This window comes from Marmota marmota, unplaced genomic scaffold (genome assembly GCF_001458135.2).
Source record: "Marmota marmota marmota unplaced genomic scaffold, marMar, whole genome shotgun sequence".
In the NCBI taxonomy this organism is placed as follows: domain Eukaryota; kingdom Metazoa; phylum Chordata; class Mammalia; order Rodentia; family Sciuridae; genus Marmota; species Marmota marmota.
The window spans coordinates 1783508-1803826 of record NW_026000068.1 but is presented as its reverse complement, the minus strand read 5'-3'; positions in this window follow the sequence as shown (position 1 = coordinate 1803826).

Sequence of the window (20319 nt, the reverse complement as noted above, 5' to 3'; positions counted from 1 at the left end):
TTTGTAAAATCGCATCACAAATGTTTGAGGAGGCTCCGGGCCTTGGGACAGCGTGTGGCTTCCGGGGAGATTCACCCCGTGCCCACGCAGGGCTGCACCGGGAGGCAGCAGTCCTCTGAGTGGTGGACGCACCGGGAGAGTGATGTTCAAAGGCCAAGGGAGCTTCAGAGCGCTTCTCCCTGGAAGAGGGGCGGGAGGCTGGATGGTGCTGGGGGGCGCGCCATGTGCTGCCCTGGCCTGCCGGGTGGGGGAAGGCCTCAGGCTGTCCTGCACAGGGCCCCGCTCATGCCGGGCCTTCGACAGGCCAAGGGTGGGGCCAAGCCCGAGTGCAGACCTGGCGGTCCCCCCGACTTCACCTGTTCTCTGATGGCCGCTGTCTTTTCAAAGCCGGGTCCGTTCCTGAGTATTGGCCATCTCCCCACCTGTCAGCACGAAGCCTGATGGTCCCGGGGTCCCCGGCTTCCTCCTCCTCGCCCACACTGACCTCCCCCTCACGTGTCCATCCTCTGCGTCCTGTGAGTGTTACACAAGTCATCACGCATTTTCGTCCACAGGTGACCTCTTTGAAAAACTCTCCTGTGAGAGTTGCTCGGGCTACTTCAGGAGAAGTTCCACCAACTGCGCTGGTTGAGGATTTGTCTCAAAAGATGGAGTGGCCAGAGGCCGCAGGGCCTTGGGCAGTGGACTTGTGTGCAAAGGGGATCCTGGAGTCACAGGCAAGGCTGTGGGGGGGGGGGCGCTGCTCCAGGGACGGGGCACTGGGCCAGGTGCCGCCAGCCATTTGGAAAGAAGAAACTTGGGTAAGAAAATATGTATCTTGAGAAAAATTGCTCTTGTAAAATACAAATATACATTTTCTACAAAGATACAATTAAGGTAGGTAAAATACACAAATGTGAAAAATAAAACCACAGAAATTCAGGAAGCAGAATTATTGTGGTTTGGCTTTAAGAAGAACTTTCTAATATAATTATTCTGAAAAAGGATGAAAATTTTGTCTACGAAAAGTAAATCTATTGAGGGCAAATAGAAACAAAAGTAAAGTTAAAAGAAATTCAGCTTTAAAGAAGAGTGAGATCTGGCATCTGCTGACAAATGGATGAGCTGGAGAGCATCATGCTAAGCGAAGTCAGCCAATCCCAGAAAACCAAAGGCCAAATGCTTTTTCTGATATGAGGATTGATCCATAATGGGGTGGAGGGCTCGGGAAGAATAGAGGCATTTTGGATGAGGTAGAGGGCAGTTAAGGGAGGGGAGGGGTATTGGGGTAGGAAGGACAGTGGAATGAATCAGATTATTACCCTATATGCATACAGGACCACCAGCTGGTCTGATTCTACATATGTACAACCAGAAGGATGAAAAGCTACACTCCATTTATGTATGATGTGTCAATGTGCATTCTACTGTCCTGTATAAAGTGCTCTACAAGTCCAAAAGGAAATAGCATGAACTAGAAGAACAGACCAAGTTTTCAACAGCTCACAGTAGGAATATCTACACCCCATGTGGCTGCAAGCCTTCCAAGGGCTTGAACCTCACTGAAAGAAAACACAAGTGGGGTGAAATAAAAACCAGGCTTCGAGGTTTCAAACTGGCAGGTGTTTGCCCATTGAGAACCTGGTGGTGAGGGCTGGCGGGATGGCAGCCCCTCCAGCCCTGGGTTCTCCCAGAGGATGTGGGGAAGAACAAAGCTGAATTGAAAATGCACCAAGTTATTTTTTCTTCTTTGCTGCTATCCATGTTATTGTATTATTTTTGATAAACACGCGGCACTTTTTTTTTGTACTAGGGATTGAACCCAGGGCCACTCAACCACTGACCCATATCCCCAGCCCACCAGTAGTGAGATAAATAGTTATTTTATATTAAATATTCCTTCTTGCAGGCATGCATTTAAAAATCAAATTTGCAAAATAGAAGTTCCTCTTTAGTTTGCCCACCTAGCTCCTCAAGACTTTGAGGCAGCTTCTCTTCAGTGTGGGATGGTATTGAACCTCTTGGCACGGGGGGTAGAAGGACAGAGGAAGGTGCAGTACAGCCCCAAGGGATACCCAGGAGCAGGAGCATGCTGAAGCCTCCTTCTCTAATGTCTGATGGCTAATTTGGAAAAAAGAATGAAAGAACACAAGGAAGGAAGGAAGGAAGGAAGGAAGGAAGGAAGGGAGGGAGGGAGGGAGGGAGGGAGAGGGAAGAAAGAAAGACTGAGTGTGTCCAGGACATAACACGAGGACCTAACTTCTCGGCAGAGCACTGCTGTTCTTACTGAGCACAGACTGAGACTCTGCCTGGGACTTCCCATGCCCAGTGGTGGGTGCAGAATGGCCTTCTCTAGGACTGACAGAGGAGAAGGACTCTGGCCCAGGCAGCCAGAAACATTTTCAGGACCGGGCTCCCCGCCACCTGCCCACACCTGGTGGTGCTTGGCACCTTGCCTATCTGGGGGGCCACTGTGGCCTTGTAGCAGCCGCCTGCATCCCTGGCATCCCCTAGCAAGGCTCGGCCCCCCCGCCCCAGGGTCCCCAAGGCGTTCCGCTCCCTTCTGTCACTCAGCGATGCAGCTTCGGGGGAAGGACGAGGAGGTCGGATGGGCACTGGTTTCCAGTTCCTAGCTTGGTCTGGCCACCGCTGATGAGCGCGTCTTTCTTTCTGTTGCAGCTTGGCCACTGAGACCAGCCAAGCAGTCCCTGAAAGGGACGTGAAGGTGGAGGAGCCCAGCGCTCTGGCAAGGTCTGCGACTGCGCCTGGTGACCTCCTGCTGGCCTGCCGTGCAATTCTGTATGTGAGGATGGCGTCCACTCCTCCTGCTGGGCCCCGAGCCAGGGAGTGCAGAGCACCAGGCATTTCTGAGGGGAGACTGGAGTCTGCGAGCTGCCCGTCTGGGTCTGCGTGCTGTGGCCGCAGTAACTGACCACGCCGTCCACAGGCTGGCTGCAGCTTCCAGGTCAAGTGCGGTGCCCAGATCTTGAGTGCAGACCCCTGTGCCGGGTGCAGTTGGCAGGACAAGCAGCGGTGCACCTGGCTGGTTTGGTCCCCACTTGGCCACCAGAGGCGCTCCGCTTCGGCAGGACGCTCGCAGCTCTACGTGAAGCCTCAAGCATGGGCTGGGCGCAGGTGGCCTGGACCCCCCGGCACTGGGGACACATCTCCCTGGGAGGGACTCTTGGCCTGTCTGAGGCAACACGTCACTACTGCTCTGAGGATAGAGCCCTTCTCTGGGACACCTGCTGTCCCCTGCACCTGTGTCCACCGGTTTCTCTTTCCTTCTTCTCCAGCAAACACTTGCACCGTGGTCAACTCACTTCCTCTAAGAGAAGATTGGAATTTTAAAATTTTCATGAACTAATAATTAAAATAAATTTATCATAGGCTTCAAAAAAACTGTTAACTTTTATTTTACAAAAAAATGTAAAAAATATACCCCCAAACCCCAATTCCTACTATACCCATCTGTATTCATACCCCTGCTGTCTATGTTCTGCTCTCACCATCTTTTCTAATCATTGTAACTTGCAAGCCACAGAGGGCAGTTCTCAGAATGAGGGGCTCCTCTCCAGCAAGGCTGGCTGTCGACTTAGAACCCACATACACTACTGCGTTGCTCTCAGGTCTGTGTTTATACCTAGACTCTGGGACTGCGAATGGAGCGGTGTCTGGGATCCCTGCAGTGCTGGCCTGGCACAGGCTTGCCTTAGTGACATACTTCTACCTCAGCTGTCAGTGGGAAAAAAAAATATTTTTTAGTCTCAAGCCAGAGATAATTTAAAAATCTCCCCAAACACGTTTCTGTCCTTTGGGAATGCGCTAAGCGCAAACAGGTAGAACTGCTGGGAGAAGGCTCTTCTCACTCGTCCAGCTCTGGCGCCAGCTTCACCCTGAGCTAGATCTCATTCCGGAGACTTCTGCTTTGATGTCCCTGGGCCTGCTGTCCTGGGAGTGCCTTGTAATTTGAGATGCATCCTTTGGCATTCTTCTAATTCTTCTAGCTTATGTTAATTTTGCGATGCTGAGGAATCCATTGGCTTTGGATTCTGTGATTTACATGACCCTGGCTTGGGGCACCATGGAGCATTTGGGCTGGGCAGACTTGAAGTTCTTTGTTTTGGTGGAGGATACTGTGCCATTGCCTGGACCTGCCACTTGCTCTCTGTCCATTGTCATTTAAGGATCAGAGCTTCAGACAACATAAAACAGAGGATCTGAAGGCTGGGCACGGAGATCTGTGCAAGGGGACAGAGGTGCAGTGGTCAGCTGCAGAGCCCCGCCTGCCTCCCCATCTCACCTGGACTTGTGAAACCACCCTGTCAGAGGCAGGTGGCTGGAGGAGGGCGGGATGGACTCCCCCTGCCCGAACGACCCAGCCGAGGTTCCAGAAGTGGCACTGTGGCTGTCAATAGGAGCAGTGCGGACTTCAGGGCCCTCCCGACACATGCGTTCGGGGTGGTTGGGTTGCTGCTTACCTGGCCCATGTGCTTAATTTTAGAAGGGGCATTGGCCCATGTGCTTTGCGGCCAGCGTGGAGGGCTATTGGTGAAGTAGAGGGATGACTTTTCCTCCTCTCACTCCCTGCCGAGCCTCGTCTGTGACAAAGGCTGCCAGGCATCCACTGGAGAATGGCGCAGCGTCAAGATCACCTTTGGGTTTGTGAGCCTTCCTGTCCGCCTCTCTGGCTGGTTGTGTCATCCTGCAGATGGTGATGCTGGGGATGCTGGCTGGCTGACTTGGCGACAGACAGGATGGAGAGGAGGACATGGCTGAGCTCCAGGCCCCTGGAGGGCCAGGGGTGTTGAGCCTGAGGATCGGCGAGTGTGGAGTTGCACCAGGCGGGGGGTGAGGGGATCTCACCACGACCACACCTTCCCCAGCCCCTTTGAACTTGAGACCCTGTGAAGCCCCAGTAGCCAAGGCGCAGGGCCTGGGAGCCTCGTGGCATTGTGGTTTTACGCACTTACCCCACAGAAAATACTCTTTTGCTCAGGGCAGATTTGATATATAGAAATAGCCCGAATCCTCTTAGCAGTTAGAAGGAGAAAATCTAAACACAAATCCAACAACCAATAATCAAATACTATTTACCTGGGTGCGTAAAATAAAATGTGCCCATGAATATTTGTGAGAGTTTAAGAGTATAACTATAAAGGGATTAAGGAAAAGTTCTGACATTTTTGAGGCCCTGCTGAATTATTAGAATGAGTTACACAAAACTAGCTCCGAGTGAAGGCCCAGTTGGTGGGTGTGACGCCCAGGGCTGCACCTGAGAATCTCGCTGACTTCCTCAGGCTTTGTAATCCAGGTGCATGGTTTCTTTAAAGGACAACTATTTTATGAGCAAAATTAGTGTCCTTGTGCATCAAAGAACACTCAGCAGAGTGACAAGGAGACCCATGGAGTGGGAGGAGTATTTACAATCCATATATTTGATAAGGGATTGATAGGAAGAACGTATAAAGGATTCCTAAACTCCACAAAGGTGCAGAAACCTGGTTTTTTAAGAATGGGAAAAGGACATAAATAGGTATTTCTCCAAAGAAGCACATGAAGAGACGCTCACCATCACTAATTCTCAGAAAACGCAAATCAAAACCCCAGTGAGACACTGCTTCATACCATTAGGACGGCCACTATCAGGAAACATGAAATAGGTGCTGGTGAGGATGTGGAGACACTGGGACCCTTGTGCACTGCTGCGGGGGGACATAGAAAGTGCAGCTGCTCTGGAAGAGGGTGTGGTGGGTCCTCAGAAGTTCCTGATTTAGGGTTTCCCTGTGATCTAGGGGCCCTGCTTCTGGCACATATGAAGATACTCGGCAGCAGGGGCTGGAACACATACGTGTGCCCACATTCACAGCAGCATGAGAAATGGTGCTGCTATTTCACAGTAGCCAAAGGGGGCAGCAATGTGGGTGTCCATGGACAAAGGAATGAGGAAGCCAAACATGGCACACACTGACTATGGAATGCGAGTCTCCCTTAAGGCCAGGAGATTCCAACACACGCTCCATCATGCATGAGCTTTGAGGATGTTGCGATAGTAAGATGAGCAACGCTAATGAGGGCAGAGCCGGGAGGGCAGCCTTGGCTGAAAAGCCACCTGAGGAGCTGGGGTGAGTGCAGGGTGCACTGCAGGAGTGAGAGACAGGCTTCCAGGGGAAGCTTGGGAGAGTAGGTGGAGAGGCACAGTGGGAGGGACGAGGAAGGGATGAGGGATCTTCAGACCCTTGTCCAGCTTATTTGTTGGCTCTGATTCCGAGTTTATGCTGCACACAGTATGCTTTCATTCTGGGTAGAGTTTAAAGTCTATGTCCGTGTCTGGGGGAACTTCTCCAATTTTCCCTGTTGGTAGTCTCCTTGGATATTTGTATTTCTACAAAATATAAATAACAGTACTTACTTGACAGAACTGTGAAGGATTAAAATGAATAATGGGGTAAAAAAATCAAATAAACTCTGAAGTGCTAGATGTACATTCACTGTTATCACCATCACCATCACCACCATCTCCATTACCATCACCATCACCACCATCACCATCATCACCACCACCACACTCACCACCATCTCCATCACCATCATCACCATCACCATGGCTATTATCATCACCATCACCATAACCATTTCCATCATCATCACCATCACCATCATCTCCATGACCATCACCATCTCTATCTCCATCACCATCACCATTATCTCCATCATCATCAACATCTCTATCTCCATCACCATCACTACTCTCACCCTCACCATAACTATCACCACCATCACCATCACCATCACCATCACCACCATCTCCATCACCATCACCATCTCCATCTCCATCTCCATCACCATCTCTATCTCCATCACCATAACCATCTCTATCACCATCACCATAACTATCACCACCATCTCCATCACCATCACAATCTCTATCACCATCACCATCACCACCATCTCCATCACCATCACCATCAACATCTCTATCACCATCACTATCTCTATCTCCATCACTGTTGAGAGCCACAGCCGAAGGGGCCCCAGCAAACTTCCAGCTGCCGGCTGATGATTGGCTCACAGCGGCCCCAGCAACATCTAGCTGATTGGCTCCTCTGCGGTGATGCTCATTGGGCTGTTTCCCTGCCCTTTCAGACCACGGAGCTGCTCATTGGGGGACTTTTTTGGCTCCGCCCACGTGACCCAGCCAATCGGCCTCAAGAGCAGGAGGATTGTGGGAGGTGGAGAGAAGCTTGTGTGGGAGAGAGAGGCTTGTGGAAAGCCGGTGGTGGCAGTTGAGGCTCTGAGGATTTTTCCTGAGAGGCTGTTTTGTTTGGCGTGTGTGGTTCTAAAAATAAAGTTAGTTTCTTTTGACAAGTGGCTTCTGATTGTGCCCAGCCAGACTGCGGCACATCACCATCTCTGTCTCTCCATCACCATCAACATCATCTCCATCATCATCAACATCTCTATCTCCATCATGATCACTACTCTCACCATCACCATAACTATCACCACCATCTCCATCACCATCACCATCTCTATCTCCATCACCACCAGTACCCTTACCACCATCACCATTACTATCATCATCATCTCCATCACCATCACCATCACCATCACTATCACCATTATCACCATTGTCATAAAAGAACATTTTATTTGATCATCTAGCTCAGAATGGTTTGTATAGAAATTCTTCTATTTTTTTATATATATAATATTTGTATCATTTCTTCCATATAAGTTCTTCCAGGACCCATGAGTTATTTTCTTTTAGAACCATGAATCTTCCTTTACTGCTCAATGTCTAATGAATCAAGAACCATCCAGGATATTTTCTAGAGACTTTTTAGAATTTTCCTACCAATTTCCCCTTGTTAATTATCTCTAGAGAGTTCACTTCATTGAGAGGTCACATAAATCATACACAGTCATCTCTTTTAGCTTTCTGTGGCTGCTGTAAAAAAGTTACCATGAGCCTCACACATTGCTGTCTGCAGGTGCGTGGGTCAGTAGTCTGGGTAAGACGGGTCTGAGTGGGTCCTCTGGTTCCAGCCTCACAGGATGACATGGAGGGCTGGTGGGGCTGCCTCCCTATCTTGAGGGTTTGGAAATGATCCCACTTTCAAGTGCATTCAGGTTGTTGGTCCTTATTTTCTTGCAGGTGAGCAGCCTGGGGTGGGCCATTGCTTCAGAAGGGTGCCCACTCACCTGTTCCTGCTTTTCAAGCGGCACCTCCAGCACTCGCAGGTGATGCCCACTCATGTCCAGATCTCTCCAGCCCCCCCTGGCTCTTTCCTGCCTCCCGTCCCAGGAAGCTGCCTGCTCTCAGGGCTCATGCTGCAAGATGGGCCCACGGGGTGAGGCAGATGGTCTTCTCTCTTAGGTCTGCGAACTCCCCTTTGCCATTTGAAGGAACACATTCTCAGGCTCCAGGGAACTGGGACACGGACATTTTGGGCAGGCATTTTGTGGCCTACCACATCATCACAGACCAGAACAAAATAAAGCAGAGAGAGAAAGCGGACACTCCTGTGCAAGCCTCCCGGGCCTCGACTGACAGAGGTAGCCTCCAGAGTCCTCGCTAACTCATCAGGCCTCCCCCAGGACACAGCGGTCACCACCCAGGACCTGCACAGCCTGGCCCTGGAGCTTCCCACCCAGGCAGGACACCAATACCGTTCCTGTTTGTAATGGAATACAAATTGTGCTGGTCACAGAGGCTTTCCTGAAATCAGAGCTCACCTGCAACGCCGTGGGCCCTGCACAGAGGCTTGCCCAGGTCAGGCAGTGCCGGGCCCTGAGCCCCTGTGTGCTCAGCTTCCCCTCCCCAGCATGGCCCTTGTTGGGGGCGCTGAGGGAAGTGGGCCGAGGACCTCTCCAGCCTGACCCTGTGATTCTAACTCCTGGTCAGGAAGGATGGTGGCCTGCCAGGCGCCAGCCTTCTCATTCTGAAGGGCTTTCAGGCTCCCTCAAGGACGTGCTCTGACACTGAGTCAAGAGCGTGGCCATGGTCTCCTCTAGATGAGAATTATGTCCCTTTTTGAATCAGCCGCTGGGTCTCCTTCCAGCTCCAGCAGTGACAGTCACCCTGGGCTCGCCGTGCTGCTGTCCTGATGGATATCGCTGCCTACCAGGTCTGATGGGCTCATCTGCACAGCCTGGGAACCTTCCGCCTGGCCTGTGGTGCCTGCTTGCAGGCGGACACCTGCCTGGGATTGGCAGGCAGCAAGGGGACAGCTGCCCAGAGCTGAGGGTCAGACTGGGCAGGCGTGGGCATCGAGAGCCTGTGCCATGGACGTGAGGGGCGTGCAGCCAGCTGCCCGAAGCACTCGCTTCTACACACTACCAAGCACGTACGGCTGCGCTTCAGCCGCGGAGCCTTCCGATGCTGACCCGGCGGGTCCCAGGGGAACCCGAGCCAGGCAATCCACGCCCTGGGTGACTGCTTCCCCTCCGCTCTCAGGTCGCCCGACCCTCCTAGGGAAGTGAGGCATCTCCTGAGAGAGAAACTACATCTTCAAAACATTTGAGCCTTTCAGCTCTAAACAGAAATCCCTGACCAAGTCACAGCAGATCACAGAGTTCACAGATGACGTGGCCTGAGATGTGGCAGCATGTGGGGGTCCGGGCCAACGCTGTCGCTGCCCACAGGTCTCCGGGGTCTCTCCTCTGTGGTGGCCACGTGCTGCGGCGTGAGCTCGTCACATCCCGTGTGCCCCGGGCACATACGGGGGATTCGGGTTGGTGCGGGACTGCAGGCTGCGCAGGACTGAGTGTTTCCCAAACACAAGGCCACCCAGGAACCCCCTCGAGGCTCCGCAGGTCTGGGGCCGGCCAGGGCTCTGGGTGCCTAAGGCGTTTCTGGGTGATGCCACACTGTGTGTTCACAGACCACACTCAGCCGAGGGGGACTACAGGCTGCAGGTGTCCAGGGCTCTGGGGAACAGAGCACGGTGGGTTCCAGAATTTTCCCTGCCTTGAGGACAAGCTTTGGGCCCCAGAGCCCTCGGTGTGGCTAAGGGGACACTGCAGCTTGAGCAGCACTGTGAGGGCTGTGGTAAGCTCGTCACCCCACCCAGAACAGACAGGGAAGACCCTCTCTCCATGTCCTGTCAACCCACAGGGGCACACACCCCAGCTTGACCCAGTCGGCAAGTGCATGCACCTCTGAAGGCTGAGTGACCATGACTGTTGGTGGATGGGATCCACTAGGACCATCAGACTCTAGTCCCCAGGAGGCAGAGACCACATCCTGAGTCTGCTTGTGCCCGGTGGCTGTGGGCTTTCATTGTGTGCTGGGGAAGGTCAAGTTTTCATCACATTGGTCTGATGGTGGCTTACTGAAGCACAGCTTTGGATTCCACTCTGGCCTCTGCTGGCCACGACTTTGGGGCTGCAGCATGAAGGGCTGGGCCAGTTCCCCCCCAGCTGTGCTGTGGCTGTCCCCCCGGGAAGCCTGAGCAAGGCCCTTTGGTCCAGACCCTGGGAACCATCCCTGGCAGAAGGGCAGAGGGTCTGCCAGCCGCGAGGGGAGGACTCCGTGGCGTTAGCAGAACTGCAGCGGGCGCAAGCTGCTCTGGGCGGTGTGGGCTATCAGCTCCCCGTGGGGTCCTCAAAGCCTGGCCTGCTGGATGGCTCCAGGGAGGCTGCTGGGTGCCCTCCGCTGCCCTTGGTGTTCCATGACCTGTTTCATGAAGCGGTGTCATCGACCCCAGGAACAGTGGGACTTCCGCTGGTCACACTCGGGACCACAGGAAGCAGCCTGTCCTCGGGCACTACCCTGGTGTTGACAGTCGAGGAGGCCCAGGGAGCAAGGCCGGCGCGGCTTCTCTCGGGTCCCTCCACGGCCTTCTGTGGCGCGCTCCTTGCTGTGCGGAGGCCTTTGAACCACTCGGTGCCCTCGTTGATGGTGACGTCATGGGATCATGGTGACCACTTAGCATTCCTTCTGCCTGACACAAATACTGCAAGTTCTTGACAACAATAACATGGATTGTCTTTTAAAGTGTCTATAGTTGGGAATTTTTGTGAGGTTCTCCCCTTTTCCATTAGTCTGCAGAGTGACCTGAGTCTTCGTGTGTGATGACGCCATAGGGGGTTTGCCCCAGTGCGGGTCCCAGCACAGCCTCTAGTGCATGGCCTCCGCTGTGGACCGAGGTGCACTCCGCGGCTCCCTGCATCACCGTCACCCTGACCGTGCGCAGTTCCAGTGCTCTCATGACTACGCTCCGTGGACTACGTCCATGTTGCTGAGTGAGCTCGTCATCCCAGGACTCTGAACCAGCCTTGGCCATAACAGGAGGGAAAGACCCAGGTCTGTGAATGGGTGATACAAATGCAGACTTCTGTGCACCCTTAAAGAACACCATGCATGCTCAGGGGGACAGAGATCGCCCCAGGGTTGCCAACACCATCATCACCTAGGTGCAGGGTCAGAGGGGCGGAAAGGGGCAGAAAGTCACAGCAGAGAGGGACACAAGGGGACGTTCCTAGGGAACTTGGGGTGGAGCTGCCTCCCTGGGGCTTGAGCCCCGCTTTGGGACAGGACCAAGGATGAACCTCGTGGGGGCCTTCTGAGGTGTGTGCCCAGAAGGCAGTGGACGAGGCTGCTACTCATCCATGGCAGCGGGAGCCACAGCCTCAGACTGGGGTCTCTGTTCCACAAGAAAACGTCCTACTCCGGACCACACTGGACTTCAGTGTGACCACACTGGCCACCACGAGAGGTCCCTTGTCCCTTTGCTAAGCATACTTTAAAAAGCACAAAGCAATTCAATCTCCACCTTAGTTCCTTTTACTGTTCAGTGAGCCAGTCTTTGGGGGGAATTCCACCATCTTTCCCATAGTACAAGTCTGTGAGCAGGGAGTTCCTTGGTGTCGGGAAAGGAGCCAGAGGTTGGCTGGACAGGGCTGCAGGGTGGTGGCTCTGCGTTCGTTTCCCACCCGCCCAGGGAAGTGGTGCTGAGAACCCTCATGTTCCAAGTCCCCGCTGGACTGCAGGTGAGGAGGGGGGCGGCCAGTGCTGGGAGCTCCACGGGGGTCCTGGAGCCTGCTGTGGAGGAACCCAGTGACCTGCTGGTGCCCGGCAGGAGCCCTGGGAGTGAGGTGGGGCCCAGGGAGGGAGGGGTACTGCGGGAGGGAGGTGGCCATCCAAGCACCCGCGCCTTGCCTCTGCTCTTGGGCTGTCTGCGGCCTTTGCTCTGCCCCCTCCTGGGCATGCAGCTGGACGGTGAGGCCCTGCAGGTGAGGCCGTGCAGGAGGAGCTTCAGGTAAGGTGGGGGGCTGCAATCTGCTCCCGTGAGCTGCAGGGGCGTCGTTTCTTCTGTCTTCCTTTCAGGGGCACTGGGTGTGGCAGAGACTGTCTGAAATTGTGGATTGACAGATCTATTAGATAATACTGCATGAGAAATTGGTAAAATACTAAGAGATTTTATTTTTCGCCCATGTAGAACTTCAGAAGTCAGTTCTATATGATGAGAAAGACGATTCATGAAAGTCCCAAATCTTGTGAGAGTTAAAAGCCAAGAGTCATTTTCCCTGTGGACTCAGGACACAGACACTCAATGCTCACTTCCTGTTTGCTGTCTGGACACGACCTCCGTAGGAGCGTCCTTTGTGAACACATCCTAATGACCAGCCAAACAGACGGTATCTAAAACACAGATTGCTTGGCCAAATTCGGGGGCTGCCGCTACAATACCCAGAACTCGCACATGGAAGGATTGTGAGTTGCCCATAGTCAGGTGGCCCGAATCTTGTCTTTGCCTATTTTTTTTCATTAAGTTTTGGGTCTTTTTAAAAAATTAATCTTATAATCTTTTTATATTCATAATATCACTCCCTTTGCTTATAATACAAAATATTTTTTCTCCCAGTTTATCATTGACCTTTTGAATTTATTTTAATAATACAGCTTGCCAAAAACATTAGTAAAATTATCATTAAACTTTTAAATATTTTATTATTTTCAGTCATAATCAGAAAGTTTATCTTCATGTTATGTTAGAATGGAATTAACCTCTTTTTGATTATATTCTAATCCTTACCAGTTTTTTTTAATTAAAAAAATATTTTGGGGGCTGGAGTAGTAGCTTAGTGGTAGAGGGCTTGCCCATCATGTGTCATGAGGCACTGAGTTCGATTCTCAGCACTTCATATAAATAACTAAATTAAAGGTCCATTGACAATTAAAAAATATTAAAAAATATTTTGTGGTACTAGGGATGGAATTCTAGCCTCAGGCTTACCAATAAGAGCTCTACCATTCAGCTTCGACACTAGCCCTTAGTTTTATTTGTTTTTTTAAATTAACATCTTCAGTAAATTTGCAGTTCTTTCTGATGTATAAATCAAATTTTATTTTTTTCCAAATAGGAAACACCACACAATTTGTAATTTTTTTTTTTTTTTAAGCATGGGGATTGAATAAGGGTCACTTTACAGCTGAGCTCTTTCTCCAGCCCTTTCTATTTCTTCATTTTTGACATAGGGGCTCACTAAGCTGCTAGAGCTGGTCTTGCACTTGGGATCCTCCTGCCTGAGCCTTCCCAGACTCTGGGATTACAGGCATGGCCACTGCATGCCCAGGTGCCCAGCCGTAAATCCATCCTGCCTTGCCCATTAGCAGACCTTCTGCACTGTGTCCCTGGACTTCCTGGCTTCGTCCAGGTTTTGTTCTGTGCCGTGCAGAGTGGTTGGCTAGCTGCGGCTGGTGTTTCCTGATGTCGGGAGCACTTCACTGCAGACACGTTGCTAACTCTGAGAAGCTGTGAAGTCAGGGGACCGTTCCTAGGCCGTTTTCTCCAAAGGCGGGGTGGACCCGTTAGCCACCGTCATTTGCTGATCCAGCATTGTGACAGCCTCTGGTGCTTGCTTATTAAACACGGCTTGACTTTCTTCTAATGACCCATTATGCTCTTCCTTTCTTCCCTCTGTAGAAGGAAAACACTATTAATTCTCATTCTCTGCTGACACGGCCGGCTATTTCAGAGATGCCTGCCCTGGCAGAGGTGATGCTGAGGGAGGTCGTGGGGAGGCAGGTGACCCCCGCCTGTGAATGTGCTCCCTCCCGGCAGCCTATGGCACCATCTCTGTGAAGGGGCTGATTGACCCAGAGCAAAGCCATCCAGGCCAGAAGGGAACACAGGACCCAGCCTGCTTCCTTCAGGCCCAAGGTGGGCGGAGAGGGCTGCCCAGGCTCCCAGGGAGATATGGGTGCCCTGTGGTTTCTAGAGGAGTCTCTGTCCAAGCCTCAGAGGCCCAGAGCCCGTGCCGCTAAGGCATACGAGACAATTCCAATTTCATTGAAAGGAAAATAGATTTAAAGCCACAGTGTGACAAAGATCAACCCTCTCAGAAGTCACTTTGAGAGCAAAAATTTCTTTTATGGAATTACATATGTAAAATTGTGGGTTATTTGGGGGGGGGCCTGTATCTTTGAAGGTTAATCTATAATTTCCTTCTTGGGATTTCCTGGAAAAAATAGAGGAAAAAAAAAAGGTCCAAACCAAACTTTGAAGAAAATAAAATTAATAACTTAACAAATTTATTACTTGGTCCTCCAAGAAGACATGCTGACCTCTTGTTCATAGGGAGCACTCGTGAGGAGTGCAGCCCTCCAGAGACGGGCACCTGGTCTCTCTCTCCTGGGCACAGGGTTTAAGCTGGGCGGTGAGGCTGCACTTCAGGCGAGGCCAGGCCCCTGGCCTCCCTGCCTGGTTTCCCAGATGTGCGGCTCCTTAGGTGAAGCCCGATTTAGCCCGAGGCAAACAACTGGGATGTCAGCCACAGTGGAAACACCACTCCAAGGGACCCTCGGCCCCCTCCACTGAGGAACCTCTTTCCTTCTCTGTCTGTCCCTCTCCAGATCGTCCCTGTCTCGGAGTGAGGACCCTGCAGAGCAAAGCCCTGTGGCTGCACTTCTAGTCTCGGGGTCAACCTGCAGCACAGCCACACGGGGCTGCGGGGCCGCTCAAGGGGCGTCTCGCCTGCTCCAGAGCTGCTGCCCAGCACATGCTCCACGCAGAGCCACGGAAGGGAGGCAGCAAAGCACACCCAGCATCGTCCCCTGGTGGTGTGAGGCCCAGAGGGAAGGAGAGAGGCAGCAATCGTGGCAAGTTTAGGTCTCCATCACCCAAACATATCCAGACACATCCTCGGTTCCCAGGAATTCTTGGTAGAACTGAATCTAAGTAACAAAAGAGGCTGAAGAATACCTTGAAAAGCTCATTTCCCTTCAGTTCCACAAGGTGCAGTAGAGTTCTCCCACTCAACTATTGTAGACAACAGAATGCAAGTGTAAGGGCACGGCCTCCGCACCATGAGCCCGTGGCCCAGGCCTGCCCACCTGGCCAGAGCAGGCACGTGCTCGTTGGGGGGGTTCAGCTTGGAGAGCTGCTGCTTTGGGTCTTCCTTCCACGTGGAGCTGGGTCGCACACATTCATCAACAATCTCTGATCACCAGCCAATCAGAAGACGTTTATGCATGCCTAGGCCTTTAAAAATATGTTCAGAGGGTCTGACTTTGCTACATGGCCAAATTATCTGTTTTCAATGTAAATGTTTTGGCTACATTGAAAGTTATCAAGTCAAAGATAATGCCGTTCTTTTGTCCTGGGTATTTCTGGGGGACGCTCTGACACTTGAACGCTACAGGAGCTGTGAGAGTGTGGTCTAGCTCCGCGGCCCCCCGGGACTGTTTTGTGGGCTGTGGTGTGGGGCCGGCCGAGGTCTGTGCTGTGAGATGTGGTCACGGGAGCCGCCTGCTGTCCCAGGGCCCTGGCTGGATGATGAGACCTGTCCCTAGTTGGGGAGGGGGAGTGCAGGGAAGAGGGAGGGAGGAAGATTCCAGAAGCCGACGAGCGAGGTCCAGCTGGCAGCTTTCCCGTGAGGAAGGCTTGTCTACAGGTTGGTTATTCTAGAAACAAGTCCCCCTCCCGGCTCCGCTGGTTTAGCACTTGGGAAGCTGGTGGAGGGGGTTCCAGGCACGCTTCTAAGAACACAGTCATGCCCAGCTCTAGGGCCCGGGCCAGGAACTGAGGCCACATGGCTGGGTGGCCCTCTCCAGGGCAAGTGGCAGAGAGGCTGGGCTAGGGCCCAAAAGCAAGCCCTTCCACGGGAAGATAGGGAGGTAATCAGAGTCCATGCAGGCCTGAGGCCTGGGGAGACGGACAGAGATGGTCCAGGACAGGGCCACTGTGGCTTGGGAGCCCGCCTTTACTCTCCAGAGTTCAGACCCCCCCCCTCCCTGAGCAGCACAGACTGGCCCAGGGGTGGGCAGTGGCCGCAGGGCCTGTGTCGCAGCCCACCTGGAACAGCCCTGCCCTTCTCCTCAGAAGTCCACTCCCCTCCGGGAGCCACGTTTGGTGGGTGGCCAAGAGTCACCAGAAAGTTCACCTTTAGGGTTCAATGGCATCAGTTTACTTCAAATGTACTTAGATGCAGCCGGGATTCTGGCTGGGGCGTTTTGCCTTATGCTGACTTCACGGAGGACACGGAGCTGGACTGTCTGGTCAGATGGTACACGGTGCCCACTGCAGTGTGGGACGGACCTGCCGTGGTGGCTCCACCCAAGGAGCTGACCTGGGAGCCCACAACCAGCAGTCACAGAGGCCACGGCCCTGCCTATGGGTCTGTGGGGTCAGCCCAGGAGCAGGCGCAGGGGAGGGGGAGACATGTGCTTGCAGCCTCTCTGAGGTGGGGCCCCAGAGGGCAGAGGTCTGCTGGCAGGAAGCCTGGGGGCCTGGGATGGTGGCTTTGGGTTCGTACTGTCCACTCTCCTCAGTATGAGCCATTTGTAATACAGATGGACGCAGGAGGTGAGATGCCCCCAGATCACCTGGTGCCCAGTGCACCGGTCAGCATTGCTCACTGGCCATTTATCCCAGGCCGTCCACCCTTCAGCCCAGGACGCGGGCCTTCCCCATCACACCTTGAGTCGGTCCCATCTGCCGAGTTCACCTCCTTGCCCTTCGCCCAAACTGGTGGTTTTCGGTGGGTTCTGTGAGCTCCTGGAAGGAGGGAATTTTCACGACTGCCCAGGTTGCATTTCAGAGCTTCAGCCACCAGCGGCTTCTGTGAGCTGCCCGGGAGTTGGCCGGAGGGGGCCTGGGGAGCCGTGAGATGGACGATGTGTGGTTTCAGTTCCTTTCAGCTCCACTCCCGACACCTGGGTGAATCGCTGCACGCGCTCTCAAGCTGCCTCAGAGGGGTGCCGCGTGGCACCTGGAGCCCGCTCTCTGGGAGACGCGAGCACCAGCACGACAAGGTCGGGCGATGAGCACGTCAGGACTTCTGGTGGCCTTTCAGGACGCATCCTGCAGGCCGTGAGCTGACTTGGTGGAGAGCTTGTGTGATGAGACGCTAACGAATTCCCAAGGGAAAACCAGGGGGCCAGAGCCGGAGGCATTCAGTCACCTCATCTGCACCTCCTCAGCCCGCAGTTCCAGAGGCACCTGCTCCAGCCACGTGGGGCCAGGAGCTCTCTGTCCTCTGGGGAGGTGGCACCTAGGTGAGGGGTACCGCGGCTCCTCCTCCCGAAACGAGCAGCTATTTGCTTCTGAACTTACAAATGGTAAAACCAAAAAGCAATTTAGCCCAACAGTGAATGAGATCTGAGAGACTTCTGCCCACTGTGGCTCGGGATTTATTTGTATTGGTGTTATTTATAGACTCTGAGCACATATCATCAAAGACACTGTGGTCTTAATCATTTTTTATGGAGGCCTGAATGTCACACATAATACTATTTTCATAAGAAAAAAATCTCCAAGCAAATGCAGCTAGAACGAGGTTACGAAAATATAAAGGGGAAAGTGAAAATGTCATTATCGTCTTTAATTTTCATTTTTTTCTTCGTGCTCCAGACCCTTCCAGGTCGTGGACCGTGTCATGGATCTAAGCATGATGCTCTTTACTGAGGCTAGGCTAATTTTTCAATGATGGCAAAAATTAGAAAAACTCTAGTGGCTCCATATTCTCTTTTTGTGAAACCAATGAAAATGTAAATAGACTGTGTGCTTTTGTGTGAAAACTCTCACCAGCTTTATCGCTGCTCTCCCACCCCAGCCCCGGAATCCAATTACATTACCCATGGTCCAAGTGCGGCCCAGGGCTGTGTGGGGGACGCTGGAAAATGAGATGAGAGGCCACAAGTTAAATTCTTTTCTCTGCTTCCAGGATGTGACCATGAGGAAGCTTTCCTTCCCTTTCACATCTTGCAAAAGAATTATTAGCCTTAAAATCAAAAAGGGATAGATTTAAGCCCTTTCAGAAGCGAACTTGGGCTGAGGGAAGATGAAAACCTCCTCAGAGTAAGTGCAGCCTGCTCCAGGTGGTTCCCTAACCAATTCCTTGTTCTGGAAGGGTGGCGGGACATGGGGATGGCCCCACTGAATTTCAGCTCCTTGGGTTTTTGCTTTGGGGGGGGGGGGTGTTCCTGCCTGGAATCCACCTCAAAGCCGCCCGGAGAGGAGGTCTGGGGTGCTCCCAGCTGCTGGTGAGACGACTCCATCCAGGGTCTGCTTCCCTGGACATGCTGGGCAGGGCGGGCGTGTTTACACGATCCTTATCAGTGGTAACCACTGTGGCACAACCATCAATTAGCGCTCCACTTGCCAAACAGCACCTGGGAATCTTCCCCCACAAACTCCTTGAACCTCTTCTCTCCCTCCCTCCAGTGACAGGCTGAGATTTACGATTTTTAAAGACTCGCAGCACCTGCACCGATGTTATCTCAGGACGAGAAATGCCTCGGAGGAGGGGTTCCTGGGAGAACTGCAGTTCATTAAGAAGGAACTTTACCCTAAGAGCAAATTTAGTCTTTCAACTAATCACATTGTAGACATCGATTAATTTTGACAAGGCAGTCCCCTCCCCCCCACTGGGCAGCTGCTCAGAGGCTGCACGGAGCCCACCTCACTTTCAGTTCTGAGCTAAACCGCCCTGTCCTGATGGGGGCCCAGGAAGATGGGGACCACTTCCCGACAGTGTTGATGTTTCCAGGAAGAAGAGAGCCAGGGGATCCGCTCAAGGCTCACCCAATTCCAAATTGCTCAACTGGCTGGTGGACGCGTTTTTCATCCCATGAAATCTGGGTTCAATTAAGTGTCCCTAAAAGCATGGCGGCTAGACGATTAGATGAGACCAGCTGTCTCAGCTCAGCTGGCAACCCTGCCTGACCCACATGCTTCTAATATTCCTTCTGCAACCCCAACACCTCCTCATTAGCCCGGTTATTAGAGAGGGTCGGGCATTTCGCATTGTGTGGTAGTTGGTGATGAAACTCGGGCTTATTGGAAAGATGTAATCTGCCGTCCTGTTTGTAAGGAAGGGCACAGAGCATGCTTGGTGTGAGCACACTGTGGAGAGTCCTGTGTCTTCTCTCTCTCCCGGCTGTCAGCTACACAGCTCAAACTCCGATAGCCATCAGATTAGGTTTAATGGGATGCCTTTTTTTTTTTTTTTTTTGCATCATTAAGATATGCTATGACTCTGAGAAGCCGTGCTTAAGTAAGGGATTGCTAAACTCGGAGGTCTGGACGTGATCCAGCAGAGGTAGCGATGCCTTGGCCTGCAGAGCCTGCTGCTCATTTGCTGAGCGTGGGGCAGACGAAGCTCCTCCTCTGGGCCCTGAGGACGTGCTGAGCAAGAAAGGGGGCCAACAGCACCTGGGAATCTTCCCCCACAAACTCCTTGAACCTCTTCTCACACGGACTTTTTATAGTTTGGATGAGAGAATTTTCCATAATTATAACAAGTACAAAAATATTGAGGAAGAAAATGGAATTTTCACCTGATGAATCAAATCATTAGGTTTGATCCCATCTGTCCCCCATATGAGACGTTCCGTATTCTTGCTGAGGCACCCGAGCAGCGCTGCAGCCTACATGGGGGCCAAGCCATTGCCTGGGGGGCTCAGCAAATTGTGTGGTGTGCTCAGGGTGATGGAGGAACCCAGGGTCTGGGCCCCAGTAAGCCAGAGGAGCCCCTGAACAGGGAGCCTAAGGAACAGTGGCCTCTGCTCTCCGTAGGTGACAGCCAGGCTCCTGCTGAGGCTTTACCCACTGCCCAGCAGAGAAGCATTGTGCCCCTGCAAGGCCGTCGGGCACCGAGTGAGGCCGTCGCACCAGGGTGTAGAGCTATGTGTCAGCTTCACTAAGTCCCCAAAGTGGGACTCTTCACTCCCACTGGGCATTTTACAGACTGACCTGGTGACTCCACAATGACCAGACAAAGGAAATGAGGCTCTTCGTTATGGAAGACGAGAATGCCCTGCAGAGCTCACGTCAAATGCCCTGGACCACTTTGGTGAAATACCCGGATGACAGTCAGATCCTGGGTTTG